The following is a 16,456-nucleotide window of genomic DNA, read 5'->3' as shown; positions in this document are numbered from 1 at the left end:
TTTTTTAATTGGAGTGTTTGTTTATTATTAGTTTTTAAATACTGACTTATGAGTTCCTTATGTAGTTCACATGTTAACCCCTTACCGTATATATCATTTGTGACTATTTTCTCCCATTGCCTTTTCATTTTGTTGGTTGTTTCCACTGCTGTGTAAAAAGCCTTTCAATTTGATGTAGTACCATTTGTTTTGTACAAAACCTTTTTAGTTTGTTGTAGTCAAAACCTTTGAGTGCAGTATTTTGGTCTTTTTTTTTTTTCTAGTTGTGAGGGTGCCATTTCTGTTTTATTTTGGTTATCAATTTGTAGACTATATAGACTATAGACTGTGTGCTCATTACCCATTTCTAGGAAGAAATTTGAATATTCAGTTCACAGAAAGGTAACCAAGATTCCTTTACGGCACTCTTGGGAGGTAGAGTTGATAATTAATGTTTACCGTGGGGAGATGCTCTCAAGGAACCATAGACATAAAATAGAAATCTCTGACTGTTATGCCCCCTTTTTAGTCCCTCTTAAATATACTGGACACTGGAAAAAAATGGAAAAAAAAATATACTGGACACATGAAGAAAGATGGCAGAAGTGAGGAAGATAACAAATCCATGGCTTGGGAAGCCTGCCAGTAAGATAGAGCTGGCGTGGAATTGAGAACCCATGCTCTTCCACACACCAGACACGCTCTACTCTCTCTATCCTGTTGTGTTTCTTAGAGCGGTCAGAGAACCTGCATTTTAGGAGAGGACCCAGGGCTACTTGAATGCAGATTTATGGTCCCACTAAATGGGCATTTATGGGCTTAAGGAATTAGAGTCTTATGGGTTTGGGCCAGGGAATGTGTATTTTTCTTAGTCTTCTTTATGGAAACTTTAAAGCACACAGAGAGAGGTAGAATAGCATATTCAACCCCTGTTAACATCTGCCTGGTATCAGTAATGAACATAGATATCTTTGTCATGCTTGTGTATCTAACATACTATGAGGTGGCACCTCTCTGTACTTCAAATACTAAATAATTAGAATAATTCTACCTAGCTATAGTACCATTATTCCATCTAAGAAAATTAATAATTTAGTGATTCCATAATTTTATAGAATCATGTAATAGCTGCTTAGATTCACATTTGCCCATTTGTCCCCAACAGTTTCTTTTATAGGTTTTTTTCCCCCCGCCAAATAGGGATTTAATCATTATTCATGCATTGCTTTTGTTTCTGTTACTCTAGAACAATTTTCTTTACATTTTTTTCTTCTCATGACACCGACTTTTGCGGACTCTAGGCCACTTCTTAAATGTTCTGTATTTTGCCTAATTGTTTTTTCCACATATCATCTGAGCTCTGTGTTTTCTGGGTAGACTTTGAGGTGCAGCTATCTAGGGGTGTGATTTTTTTCAGGATATAGATTTTTGTCAAAATACTGCTTTCTACTTCCTTCTTGTATCCTATCAGTAGGCACATGGCACTTGGTTTGTTGGCATTGTCAGTGATGGTAGGGCTTATCTCTTGGTTAAGATTCTGATTGCCAGATTTTTCTATTTAAGGGTATATATATTTTCCCTTTCGTAACCAGTAAATCACTTGTGGGGTAATACTTTGGCAAGATGTCAGTGTTGTTTCCTAGCAACCTTTTACCTGTTGCCATTAGCAGCCAGTGAGAATCCTTGCTTGTTATCAATTATGACATTGTTGGTGGGAGGTGGGATCTGTATTTTCAACAAGCTCCTCAGTAATTCTTACCTGGGAGCCTTTGCCCTAGTGGAATCAGTACCTGAGAATAAAAAAAAAGAAATTCTGTCCTGAAGAAGTGAGTATGAATCTAGGCCCTGATGGGTTTTCAATGGGTTGTCAGTAAGCAAAGTTTAAACTTCATGTTAGTTTTGGAGGAATAAAAGTGTTCTCATGTGTTTCTCATATGTAATAGCAATAAATCAAGGTAAGGACTAACACAGGTAGCATTAACTATTAGTAAGCATGACTTAAAGTAGAGTGGTATAAAGAGGCGTATAGAAATTACTAAGGAGGAAAGGCAACTATATTGGATACTCTGTTTTTGCTAATATGGTCTCATTTAAATTTTCGTGCTCATAAGTTTTTGTGCTCATTACAGATGAAATGGATTTAGGGAGGTTAAGTAATCTGATGTGGCTGGTAACTAACTGGTGGAGAAAGGTTTTGAAGGCAGATATCATTGATGGCAAAACTTGTGCAGGTTTCTTCATCAGACTTCTCTGGTAATGATCAGAAGGCTCTTCTCACTAATTACTTTGTTTTACTTTGGGACTTTGCTGTTCAGCTTATTGAAAGTGGAGATAAGATATTTTTGAACCACTGGGGACTCTTGATGTAAAGCTAGGGTCCTTTGAGATCTCTCATTTCTAGTCTAATGTATTGAACTCTGAGAAGAGTAGGGTAGGCTTATGACTCTTAGTTGATTGTAACTGCTATTGTGATTCAAGCAGCTGAGTAGTACTGTTAGGTCTATATCTTTGGGAAGTTATTTTCTGTACTTCACCCTAATCTCTTTCGTCGGGTAGATGATCCTTCCAATACTGTGATTTCCACATTACAGAAAGGAGTAAGTAGGGTTGACCATACCCTTGGCCACTCTTTAGTCTTGCAGCTGTCACCTACAGGCTGCACCTGTATGTTGGATCTTTGGTGACCTGAGAGCAGCAGCTCTTTTAAGATTTCCTAAGATTATGAAGCAGTTGTTTCCAGACTTTGGCTATGCATTGAATCACCTGAGGAGTAGGGTATTTGGATACTACCATAACAGATTAGGATCCATTAGACCTGAGAGGTCCTTGGAATCTATTTTAAAAGCCTGTGTTTTCACAAAGGTCCCCCAGCAGTGCACAGAGATGAGAACCACAGTTGTATATATAGGCTGACTTCTGCCAATATTTGCAATGGTAGTTCTCAAGGAGAAGGAGTTTCTGTTAGATCATTTGGAAAGTTTTTATAAAGCTGAGCACTGGGCATGCCAGATTTAGAGGGATGGACCATACGGAGGAAGCTGTAGTGATGATTTTAATGGATTGCACCCGTGTTTAAGCAATCTTTGATTTGACCTTACTCTTAGTTGGAATGGGTTGGTGAAAATGTGTATGAATCAAATAGTAGCAAGGTTTCCCATATGGATTCCCATAGCCTAAGATTTAGGAGATTGTAAAGACATTTAACTTTAAAACTGTATGGTTTATAATTGAATATTTCTTTGATTCAGAAGCTTCTTTGGATGTTGAAGTACTTAAGGGTCATTATTAACACAAATTACCACTCTTCGTGTTCCAGAAGTGACAAGTTAGAGGCATTTTATTGTGTTGGGGAGATTGATATTCAACCCAGAGTGAATTTCATATCTCAAATTTTTAGAAATGTTGTATATGTTGAAATCAGTACTAAGGGTAGGATCCCTAAAAAAGAAATCAGTGAAATGAAAGAGAAGTGACCTAAAAGATATTAAATGGGTGTCATTACAGAAAGGAATGAAGAAAGCAGAGAAAAAAAATGATTTAACTACAGTTTACTTGACGGATTTGTGAGCAGAGGGTGAATAACGGGGTAGGGGGGTAGGGAAGGGGACCGGAAGGGGTCATGGGGTATTTTACTCTGTTACTCCATGTTGGTAGGCTATATCAGTACAGTAGATCATCAAGGCAACCTAAAATCTGCACACACCAAAGTAACGTCCCTCAGGATTCCATCTGGGAATGTAGTGTGGCAATGGTGAGGAAATGGAGGCTCCTTGGAAGTTTGGGGTCAGAAATCCTAGTTGGGGCAATGGCTGGGAGAGATGGGACACAGAGAGTAAGGGCAAGCACTGTGTAGACCGGATTGGATCCTCTGATTTTGGGTCGAAATGAGCAAAATTCCCACATCTGTCATTTTGCTTAGTTATAAGGAATGCAGCTTTGGGGGGAGCCACTTAAATAGTAGTTACAAATAGCCTTGTATGTTCAGGATGCTGCCATTTTGCCTTCTTTAAGGCAGCTTTCATGAAAGGTGACCCTTGGAGGAACAGATTATGCCTTCTAAAAAAATTATATTTTCAAAATTTAAGCAGTTTCGAATGCTTGGACTAGACCTAGTGTGTGGTGGTGTGCCTTTGGATTGGAAGAACAGAAGTTACCTAAAGGGTTTATTACTCTGTTTGCAGACTAAACATCAGTTGTTAAGGCAAAGCTGAAGTTAAAAGTAATTATATTGTAGATTTGGAAAAATAGAGAATTAGAATATGTTTGTAGCATTTATGGACTATATGGCTTCCACTGTTTGGATAAGGACTACATAGTTTTTAGGTAGGTTTTTAGGAGGTAGTCGTGGATGACTAAATAAGATGGTGTTTGTCAGGCTGCTAAAGGATTTGGAATGGGGACCCACTAGGTTGGATTGTGTCATTTTGCGTGTTTGCTTGACATGTGCAGTTCATGATCTCAATTTGTAATATGCTCATACCTAATGTAATGTGATCTATACATTCCTAAAAAACCTCTCATTCTGCAAAATCACCCACTAAAACTAATGGCTGTGGGGAAAAAATAGGATTAAGGTTAGACTACTTTAAAACTATGTAACTTTGTAACCAGAGCACTAGCAAAAACAATGTGAATCCAGATAAAAATACCAGCACAGTAGTATGGATGACATTTGTACTCCCTGCCAAGATGCTTCTAGGTCTTATTTTATCCTGGGACATGTGTTTGTTTGATATGTAGGTTCTTGTCGCTGTTAGCTTCTATTGGAGGCCTGTTGCACCATAATTAAAGTTCTGACGTAAGCTGTAGCCTTCCTGGGTGTCCACAGCATCACACGGTAGTGAAGAGCAGAACGGGTCCTCAAACCAGTGAAGCAGCCACTCCTGTTTGTGCCAAAGACTTTGGTAAGATTCTCAACCCCTGCTTTTCCTAAAGTCTTCATTTGTGTTTCCTTCTAAGTCTTTCTCGTTGCGAAGAGTCTTGCCCCGGATAGCTTCAGAACATTAACGTGCTGGGAAGAATCACTCAAGAACCGACTCTGCTTTCCCATTACACTTGTCATTCCCATTTTTCCGGTCAGGTGTGAAAGAATCCATGTTACAGAAGCATGCATTTTGGCCTAACTGACATATTTTTGAATCTCTGATGGTTTCAAGATGCAGCTCTTGAAAATACCAAGGTTCTATTGTTGTGGGAGGTTCTAGTTTGGGAGATACTGGCGTTTCAAGGTTAAGTGAAATTTATTACCCTTCTCATGAGTTTTTGTTGGCCCTTACAATAAGTAAGTGAAGAGGGGATATTTTAATCCATTTTAAAATTTCTGCTTCTGTAACCTAGTCATTGGATGGAATGTGGTAATGTCTCAGTGCCGCATCATTTGAACTACATCTGTGGAGCAGGAATGGTTTTAAATTTTGGTTCATTTGAAATTAAAATTCATCTGAGCATACAGTAAACAGAAAAAGGAGCAACAGTAGCCAGTTGTCAAGGAAAAGACTGATGGGTAGAATAAACAGACGGCTTTCAGCAATATAAACAATCTGTTTTCATAGAGTGTTTTTTTTAAAAGGATGATTGGGAGAATTTCCAAAATAAGTAGAAGTTAGTTAAATGTGAACGGCAGCAGATATACAACATTTATGTTAGTGACTGTTACAGTTTGTTTCCTCAGTAACTAATAGCAAAAATTTTAGTGGCTTAACACAATAGAAATGTATTGTCTCCTGTGGGTGGTCCTGGCTGACAGTGGCTTTCACGTCCTTAAAGGACTCAACACTCAGTATTCAGCTGGTGAAAGGAAAGAATATGGAGAAGCATAATTGCTTCCTAAAAGCCCTAGTAGAAGTGACACACATCACTTATGCTGAAAATCCATTGTGAAGAACTAGCCCTGTGACTGCAACCAGATCAGGTGAGGCTGGGAAATGTATTCCTGCCCAGGCCGCAGCTTTGTACCGTAGAAGAGGAAGCTTGCATATTGGTGGACAAACTCAGAAAGAAACGACTCTATGCTTAGGCCCGTTATCCTTCAGATTCACGGAGGGTTTGTATTTGTGGGTGGGTGTGAGTCTGTGATGTAAATTGCTATTAAGTATAAAAGAAAATGTCTTTTTATTTTGATTCATGTTTTAATTCAGTATTTTCAGATTTGTGAGTCGTGTCAGGTCTCTTCACAAACTATCCTTAGCCCGAGGGTTGTATAAAAACAGGCCAACCCCTGACTTAATTGGTCAGGTAAAACAAGTAACTATTTATCTTTTAACAAAAATAACTAAGTTCAAACATTTTAAGTGTGATCCATACTAAGTATACTAAATAAAAATATAATGGAATAATAAAACTAGAGGTCTGAATATTTTTTTTCAGATGAAATTTAATTGAGGTAAAAATGGCCCTCATAAACAAAATAAGAAGTTTTGGGGCACCATGTTTAACCCTTGTCAGTGTTTCAAGTCTTAAAAAATAGTTGATCTGATTCAGGACAGTTTGGGATCATGATACCTGAGTACAGCTGATATGAACAAAGCCATGTCCCATACTTGGGACCTGATTGGGCACTGTTCCCCAATAAGACCCCTGAATTGTAGAGGCCACCAAATATATGACTTAAATATCTGTGTAAAATTCATACTTAAAATTTGAATTTTATGCTAAACTTTATATGTTTAAAATTATAGATTCTGATTGTATGCTAATAACCACTGGGGATGGATTAAATTTATCTAAAAACTTCTTACAAAGTTGTTGAAGGGTCTAAATAGGAATCAATGTAAAACTCAAACTAAAATGTTTTCATCAAAACATGTCAGAATGTTTTATAAGTTCTAATTGAAATCCATAAAAATGTTTAAAAAATAGAAGCTATTTCTCTCATATTGAAGATTTAACAGTCAGCTGGGTTAAGATGTTTGTTCTGTTAATTCCAAGTATGATTAGGTTATGTTTTTTGGTATTAATTGGCTTTAAAAAATTAGCTTACTAAAACTTTAATAAATACATGTGTTATTTAGAGGCTATTTAATGAGGTTCCTCTACATAATATCACGATCAGCTGAGACTCTATAAGGGGTCTAGATGAAGATCCTTGTTTTTTCTACAAAGCCAAAATATGTGACATGTATAACTAATAAGTAATATTTTCTGAGGCTATTATACTGTAACGATAAAACTGCAAATCAGGGGAGCCTGGGTGGCTTAGTCGGTTAAGCGTCCAGCTTTGGCTCAGGTTATGATCTCACGGTTTGTGGGGTCAAGCCTTGCGTTGGGCTCTGTGCTGACAGCTCAGAGCCTGGAGCCGGCTTCAGATTCTGGTCTCCCTCTCTCTGACCCTCCCCTGCTCACACTGTCTCTCTCTCAAAAATAAATAAAAAAAACATAAAAAAATTAAAAAACCCCTGCAAATCAGAATAAAAACTGTACACCAAAACCTTTAACAGAAGCTATATGGTGTTACAGGTCAAATACACATTATTTGAGATAAAATTTTTGTCCCAGTTATCTTATTAATATAATTTTGGTACTTTTAGTATATTTACTAATAGTGTCTGGAGTTGGCTTAGTCTTTCCCTCCCACTAGTCCATCTGTGGTAGCCACGTGTGTTACCCAGACTACAAATAGACCTGACTCCCAGTATTGTATAAAGCCACTGGGTGACCTCGTCCAAGTTTGAGCAAAATAAATAAGTACTGTTACATCTCTGCACCCCAGAATTTAATAGTGCTGCAGATGTTACAATGGTTACACTGTGTTTAAAAGTTTATTCATAAGCCTTTTCAGGTTTTTAATTCATCAGCTCACTTTTGGGTGGACTCTTCCCAAATCATACTTAGTGGCATTATAGTAATGTTAACACAAATCTTAGGGAATGCTAAGGCCAAATTAAAATAAATGAATTAACTTCATATAATACTCTTGATTGACACAGATACAATCTTGAATAATATATATATATATTTTTTTAAATTGAGCAGATAACGCTTCACACCCATTGGAATAGCTACAGTAAATCAACAACAACAGAATAACAAGTATTGGTGAGGGTGTGGAGAAACTGGGACCCTTGTGCTTTGTTGGAAATGTAGAGTGGTGCAGCCATTATGGGAAACAGTGTGGTGGTTCCTCAAAATATTAAATGTAGATTTGATGCAGCAATTCCACTTCTGGTTATAAACCCAAAAGAACTGAAAGCAGGGACTTGAAGAGATATTTGTACACCTATGTTCGTAGAAGCATTATTTATACTGGCCAAAAGGTGGAAATAACCCCAATGTCCATAGATGGATAAATGAATAAGCAAAATGTAGCAAATACACAGACTACTTATTATTTAGCCAGACAAAGGAAATTCTGACATGGGCTACGACATGAATGAACCTTAAGGACATTATCATAAGTGACATAACCCAGTTAACAAAAGGATGTTACTTAGAATAGTAAGATTCATAGAGACAGCAGGTATAGTGGTGGTTAGCAGGGGCAGGCAGGGAGGGAGGAGTAGAAAGTCGGATACAGGTTCAGTTTGGGGAGATGGAAAGAGTTCTGTGGGTGGATGCGGTGATGGTTGTACACCACTGTGAGTTTATTTCATGCCACTGTACACTGAAAAATGGTAAGGATGGCAAATTTTATGTTATGTGTATTTTACCACAGTTAAAAAAAATCAACAAACACTTCAGATATTTTGACTTCTTTCTTGCCTTACAACTTAAAACATAAAAACATATGAACAAATGAAACCTTTTTCTCTTCCTCGCGCAGGACTGTTGGCCAGTTTAAAAAGCAAAAGCCATACTAATACTGTCCTCATAGCCAACCCGTTTAGCTTAAGGCATTCCTCTTATTAGTGTTCTAGCTAGACTGTCCAGCTGGCGGCTCGCTGTTGTGTTTCCTAAAAATACTTTAAAACTGGTCACTTCATAACACAGTGTGATCATCGTTGGGTAGAAAGTTAGTCCTAGTGTTAGCCTCCACAATGAAAACCGGTAGTGCAGATTTGTAAAAGGGAGCCCCAGCATTGTTAAATCTGAGATTACTCTAGTAAAAAAAGGGTAATATTTTGAATCAAAAGAGTGTTCTTCCAAATTCTCCCTCCTCTGGCATGACCCGAGGTCATGAGGCCCGGCACTGCCCAGTATGGGGGGTCCGAGGGAGCTGGCAGAGCCTGGGCCCTCAGAGCCTTCTGGAGCCTGGGTGCTTGGTTTCAAGCTTGCCTCAGAGACTTGTCAACTTGGACAAGTTATTTAGCCCGTCTGCTTCTGAGTGTCCTGATAGGTAAAATACTGCTTACTTTGCGTAGAAAGATCGGAACAGCTTTATGGAGGAGGGTATCACTCTCTTACAGAGTTGTTTGAGAATTAATAGTTAATACATGTAAAGTCTGATGCATGGTAAGTGCTCAATAAATAAATGAACAGCTTTTTCTACCTGGCCCACATACTGAGGATTGTACCTGGTCGTGATAAGGTGCTACTTGGCGAAATTTCCTTCCTTTATCTATTATCCAGCTCTCTTTCTATGCATACCAAAGTACTTTGCTTAGGTGTTCAAAGGAAATTCTCCAAATAAAGATGCGATAATGTTAAAGGAGTCATAAATATGTATTTATTAAGTGACTGTTCTTACTGTAAGTGAAACCAAGGAGAAAACTGTAGTCACTTTGTAGTTCATTTACATTTGATAAATGCTTGTATAAAAGTGAGTTGTGTATATTCAAGAATAAAGTTAGGCAGGCATGTTTTTTTGAAATAAAAGTAAAAAATGTTATCTACGACCCCAAAATTCTAAAACAGGAGCTTTTAATTTTATTATTATTGATTGATTTTTTAAAAATGTGAACTTTTTAAAGAGAAGATGTTGGGGTGCCTGGCTGGCTTAGTCGGTGGAGCATGTGACTCTTGATCTTGGGATTGTAGGTTCAATCCCCACATTGGGTATAGAGATAACTTTAAACATAAAAATGTTACTGTAAAATATTATCATGTATGTATAAACTTTTAATGGAAAAAAGTACACCACCCTCTAGTTGATAAGGAGCAAACTGTGTCTATACAACCCTTTAAAATGCTCTCAGCAAGGAAGGATGTTAACCAGGCATTTTACAACCTTTCCAAACAACATTGTTGACAGAGCTTACTTCTCTGGACCTGCTGCTACCAGATCAAAGACCTTCAGTGGCCCCTCTTCATTCCCAGAATATACTTCAAGCTTTTAAATAGTGTCTTGGAGACTTTCTGGTTGTCATAGCTGGAGAGTGCTGCTGGCATCTAGTGGGTTGAAGCAAGGGACACTACTGCACGTTCTGCAGTGAACAGGACTTTCTCTGCAACAAAGAATTACTCAGTCTAAAAGATAGAGTGCCAGTGTTGAAAATTCCCCATGTAGGTAGTCCTTTGTATTGTTCTGTTCAAATTCTAACGATTTTTAAAAAATTTATTTATTTTGAGAGAGAAAGAGAGCACACATGCATGAGTGCTGGTGTGGGGGCAGAGGGAGAGGGAATGCCAAGCAGGCTCTGCACTGTCAGCTCAGAACCTGACGTGGGGCCTGATCCCACAACTGCGAGATCATGACTGAGCTGGAATCAAGTCCGACGCTCAACTGACTGAGCCACCCAGGTGCCCCTCAAACGATTTTTTATGACCTTTTTAAATTGCCAACTAACCTTCCATGAAAATGGGTCCTGGTCTTTCCATTAAAATCATCATTCTTGACTGTGAACTTTCTCAAGGAAAGTACTTTGGGACTTAGTGTGTTTATTTTATTTTTTATCTTATTTATAATTGTTCTCTGCCTCCTTTAAGAGTAGGCTCTGTGTCTGATTTGTATTCATTTCTTGCAAAGGAGTTTGTTTATAGAAGGGTGCACTATTTGTCTGAAAGAATGAACAAACATGGCATTAAAGCATTGCGTGGTGTTGACAGGGCAACTAAGGCCGCTGTCTCACTGAACGGTAGATACTCAGTACTCAGAAGATGAGTGTAAAGGGGAGTCTCTGAACATACAGTCGGAGTTGGGCTTCAGTGAAAGGGTGGGACTTCAACACCAGAGTTTTGAGGGGGAGACACAAGACTCTGTGATGCACATATAAGTTACACACACACACACACACACACACACACACACACACACACAGTATTTTCATTCTAATGCTCCCTTGAAAATAACCTTCACCAATTTGGGAGGTTTACTTGTGACAGTTCCCTAGGATCTAGATGGCTCAGGTGGTGGTTTTAATCTCTTGCCTTTGAAATGTTACATGAACTGAAAGTGTGTAGTGGTTTATTTTAATCTGTTTTCTGTGTATGGTGGCTAATGTCTAGGTACCCAGGAGGAATTAATAAGAATAATCAGCTATTCACTTTTTAAAAAAGAGGCGTCTGTCAACTTGTGGTTCTGTCAACTCTATCTGGGTTTTCTCCAGCTGGATGCCTGTTCTTTGGGCGACTGAACTCCTGTAGGTTCAGACAGAAGAATTAAAGAAGGATGTGTTTGGGGCACCTGGGTGGCTTAGGTCATGATCTCATGTTCGTGGGTTCGAGCCCTGTGTTGGGCTCTGGGCTGACAGCTCAGAGCCTGGAGCCTGCTTCCAATTCTGTGATTCCCTCCCTGCTCACCCTCTGTCTCTCTCTGTCTCAAAAATAAATAAAACATTAAAAGAAATGTAAAGGGGCGCCTGGGTGGCACAGTTGGTTAAGCCTCCGACTTCGGCTCAGGTCAGATCTCACGTTCGTGGGTTCGAGCCCTGCGTCAGGCTCTGTGCTGGCAGCTAGCTCAGAGCCTGGAGCCTGCTTCCGGTTCTGCGTCTCCTTCTCTCTCTGCCCCTCCCCCTCTCATGCTCTGTCTCTCTCTGTATCAAAAATAAATAAAAAACATTTTTAAAAAATGCAACATATTTAAAAAAATGTAAAGAAAGATGTGTTCATCTGTACTTTAGCAATTGTCTTTTTTTAAGGGCTTTGTCTCAAATTTATTTTTAGCTCAGATTACAGTGAAACTGGAAGTTTTCTGTGTGGTCCAAGCTCTTTCATATCTTTTTTCTTTTTAATCTTTAAGATGCTTCTACTTAAAAACTAATTTACTTTATTTTTTTTAGCGATTTCTTTGTGATTGGGAAATTTTGTATCCTTTCTTTTCTCTCCCAACTTTAATGTGTATGTACACAGAGTTTCTTTTTGGTTGGAATTTAGGTTGTACTCTTTCATAACTGCTTGATGACCACCTGATGTCAGTCATATGAGACTATTTAATGAAGTAATAATCCACCTTTAATACACTAATTTTTTGGCCCATTTACAATTTTCCAAGTTTCATAATATTCTTGAGGTTGCTGCAGGTCGATCCCAGAGCTGATAAACTTCAAAAGATTGTACCAGAGTAGACTGATTCATTGTTGAACATGTGAAATTATTGATTTGACCAGAATCTATGCCTGTGGTCTGTTTTTAATCATTTTGCCAGTAATAGTGTTGATTAGGTTAACCTCTTTATCCGTATAGGACAATTTCCTGCTGTTGCCTGTTGATTTGGAAGATCTGGCTCCCGCCCAGCCTCTGTGGCCTGGTACCTTCTGTCTGTTCTATACCCTGATTTCTTGCCTTTCTTCTAAAACTTAGTATGACAGGATCAGTTCTGTGTTGTTCACAGTGCAGAAGGAACTCAGACTTCAGGCTTTCTGTGTCAGAGAGGTATCTTGGAATATATGTTAGACCCCTGTTGTTCGCTGTTCTTCGTTTCTTCCTGAAGGCTGCTGTAACAAAGTATCACAAACTGGGTAGCTTGAAACATCAGACATTTTTCTGTCAGTCCTGGACGCAGGTCTGAAACCAAGGTGTCAGGCTAAGTCCTTCTGAGACCGGCTAGAAGGGTTCCTTGTCAGTTCCAAGCTACTGGTAGTGATAGTCAGGCCTTGTCACTCCTTGCTTTGCGGCTGCATAATTTCATTACCTGCTTCCATTGTCACGTGGCACTCTTCCCTCTGTCTGTGTCCAGCCTCACGAGGACACAAGTCATAACTGGGTTAGGGCCCAGCCTACTCTGATATAACTCTGTCTTCATGTACTACATTTGCACGTACCCTCTTTCCAAATAGGTCATAATCTGAGATACCTGTGGTGGGACTGTCACATATCTTTTTAAGGGACACTGTTCAGCCTGTAACACTCAAGACTTTAGCATAGCAGGGTTTAAAACTCTCTTTCACAGCCGATGCATCGGTTTGGTTAAAAATGAAGGGAGTTTGGGTATAGGTAGCTCTTCAAATAAGGGAATTACATATTGATGACTCTATGCTATAATGGTTACGAAATAGGTAAATCGACAGCTTTGCCATGTGATAGGAGTCTTTGTGGCTGTGCTGTTATGTGTGATGTTAAACAGCATGTTGCCCAACTTCATACTGTAACACGTGGAAATCCGGTAGGGCTTCATTACGCATCACCCTGTAGGTAATGCCTTTTTCTCAGTTTCTGTATAGCGCCATAGGCTTAGGCTTTGGAACAGATTACACAATTCTTTTTGCCCACTGATGGAATGAGAACTCTACCTCCCTGGTAGGGTCATTCAGGGTTTGGATGAGATGATGTTGGCTTCGTATCTGGCGCACATGGCATATTTGCTCTGTGGGAGTTGCCCTCTCCTCCTCTCCATCTTCTCTTAGCCTTGGCCACGCTGAAAGTGGCTGTCAGCGGAGCAGCTGGAGTCCGTCGCGCTGCCAGCAGTAACATCTTGCTGCCAGTGGTGCCAGACTTTGACCAGTGTTGGACTGCCTAAAAATAGTAACCAGGAAGATGGCCAGACAAGGTCTCTCACTCTGATTTACAGACTTTATGGGGGCTTTTCTTTGAGAAGGAGCAAGATGCGCTGATGGCTTGTGGACCTGGGTCCCAGTGGACGCTGCACTATGGGGCACCATGACACTCCGTGTACTTGTGGGTAGACCTCATCTGCTTTCTCATCCAGGTTTTTAAGTAGTCTTGGATTTGGGGATGGCAGGGAGTTTTATGAGACAGTACCTAAATGTTTCAGAGAAGAGTTTGATAAGAAATTTGACTTAACATAAGTTTTAAAAAAGAATATGCATTTATCTAAACAAATAAAAGGATAATATAGTAAAATCACCAGTTTACCAGTATATTCGAGACCATTTCTTAACCCTTCAAAGTATCAGTATCCTGCTTAAGTTTTCTTTAGGGGGAGTTTATTCTTGATGTAGTAAATATATCAGATCCTTGCTTATCTGTTGTGTTAGGCCATTTTATTCAGCTCACCCTCAGTTTCTGATTCTGGAAACTGGAAATGATAGTACTTATTTTATTAATCTTAAGACAGTTAAAAGCGTCAGAACAGGATTTATACGTGTTCCTCAGTTAGATCATTTCTCAAGTTTATTTCATTTAAGAGATTTTTCAATTTCTTGAAATCAGGCAACTTGTAAAAGTGCTTTGAAGATGCTGGGTATGTGTAGCAGTGATGACGGCAGTTTGGGGATTCCCGGCACACGAGGTGGGAGCCTTGTAAAAGGAGTTTTATGAGGTTTGTTTCACACTCGTGGAATAATACATGATGTGGCCTGTCTTTTGGGAGCCAGAAATTAGTATTAATTCATCAGACTTTAAATGTAAACAGTACTTTTCTAATTTTTGGAGAAGGACATAGTTGCATACCTGTATTTTTGTACTGGCAGTCAGAAAAGATCATGAAAAATGCTGACCAGCTCCCCGGATGCTGCTGACAGACGGCTGAAGTAATTGTGTTGGGGTGTCATTGGTCTGGTAGGTGAGGAAAACATACTGGACGAGGTTTAAAATTCCTGTATTGCTTTCAAAGTGAAATAAACATCTTCAAGTAGATAATCCAAAGGATAAAACAGTTTTTTTGAGACCCTGTTACAGAGGGGTCTGATGACTAGATCCTGTAAACAAATTCTCTTTCCTTCTTCCCCATCTGTATTTTTGTAAGATCAGTAGTCACTCATTTAGTTTAGAGAAGAGGAGGGGGTAAGGGTGCCTGGGTGGCTCAGTTGATTAGGCATCCAACTTTCGCTCAGATCATTATCTTGTGGTTCCTGAGTTTGAGCCCGCCCCCCCCATTCCCAGCCCTGCTGCATGAGGCTTGCTACTGTCAGTGCAGAGCTCACCTCACATCCTCCGCCCCCACTCTCTCTTAGCCCCTCCCTTGCTCGCTCGCTCTCTCTCAAAAACAAACATCAAAGAAAGAAAGGAGGAAGGGGGTCCTAAAAGAAAAAACTACTTTAGGGGTTTGTGGGTGGCTCAGCTGGTTAGGCTTTTTACTTGATTTTGACTCAGGTCATGATCTCACAGTCATGGGATTGAGCCCCTGGTCAAGCTCTTCGCTGAGAATGAAGCCTGCTTGGTATTCTCTCTCTCTTCCTCTCTCAGCCCCTCTCCCCATAAATAAATATTAAAAAAATAAATTACATAGAACTTTGGTTAATTATTCTCCTTCTAGAATGTGGCTTCAGGGGTTGAGAGGTAAAAAGATCCTTTGGTTGTCCTTTTTCTTTTGCCTCACTGGATGGTGGGAAAGCAGCTAAGGACGTGCTCAGGAGACCTCAGGTGAGAGCACGAGTTGGAAGAGAGCTAAGGGCAAGGTCTCTTCCCCGTAAGTCAGTATAGCCTCCGAATGGATTAATAAGCAACTAAGCGAAGGCACTTTGTGTTCTCAGCTATAGTCACAGCCACTTTGTTCCTTGAATCAAAGGAAGGAACAGAATGTCTAATTATAATAATCTTCTAATAATTACAATATTTTGCATTCATTTTCTTTTAAAAATCTATTTGAGTAACTACTAGCCTTCAGAAGATGTTGGAAAATAGTATTTAGGCAGCAGCTGGCAGCCACCAGTGTTGGAGCCTGCAGTGTGCCGCTCGCGAAAGATTTCATTAGTTGGACATACACTTTGATTTCCTTACTGCGGCACGAGTGCATTCTCTTGAGCAGCTGCTTTGGAAGGCAATGTACAATAAACATTTCTACACTTGTTTTAAATATGTGGGTTTTGTTGGAGTGTCACTTGCCATCTGGTAGAGAGGAGTGACTTACTGCTAGAGAGGAAGTGATTGGAATCCCGGCACGTGTTCTGATGCAGTCTCAGGTTCCCTCTTATTTCTCATTCACCGAGAGGAAAATTGACAGCTGTAATTATTTTGTTCCATCAGATTCTTAGGAAGAACTACATGTAGGATAGGATTATGGAAATATGTTTTGATCTATACCGGGCTTGAAGTTGTTTTAATTGGAAAGCAAATGTTTTTCATAAATGCTTATTGAAACTTACATTTTTAAACAAAAAGATATTATAAACAAGTCAGATAATAAAAAAGAAGTGAGAGCCCTCTTCTCATCCCAAGTCACCATCACCAGGAAGGCGCTGCATTCAGACTCCCCCTGCCCCTTGTTTCTATGTCTTATCGACTAACTAGATACCAGAATGACTTATGAGCAGAAGTTTTCTAGTGG

At 39.4% G+C, this 16,456-nt stretch overlaps 1 long non-coding RNA gene across 7 annotated transcripts in view; it reads left to right on the top strand.

Annotated features, from left to right (window-relative positions):
* The window catches only part of LOC115290805, an 89,241-nt gene that overhangs the window by 3,416 nt on the left and 69,369 nt on the right, over positions 1-16,456 (top strand). For 5 of the 7 annotated variants that reach the window (XR_003908227.1, XR_003908213.1, XR_003908219.1 and 2 more), the window contains exons 1-2: positions 1,647-1,805; positions 4,720-4,883. The exons of the other annotated variants lie outside the window; for them this stretch is intronic. This is a non-coding gene — a long non-coding RNA (uncharacterized LOC115290805). Of the gene's footprint in view, positions 1-1,646; positions 1,806-4,719; positions 4,884-16,456 lie in introns of those variants that run through there. 7 annotated transcript variants of the gene reach the window in all.

This window comes from Suricata suricatta, chromosome 1 (assembly GCF_006229205.1).
Source record: "Suricata suricatta isolate VVHF042 chromosome 1, meerkat_22Aug2017_6uvM2_HiC, whole genome shotgun sequence".
In the NCBI taxonomy this organism is placed as follows: Eukaryota; Metazoa; Chordata; class Mammalia; order Carnivora; family Herpestidae; genus Suricata; species Suricata suricatta.
The sequence above is the reverse complement of the archived record's forward strand: the minus strand, read 5'-3'. Positions and strand labels throughout refer to the sequence as shown.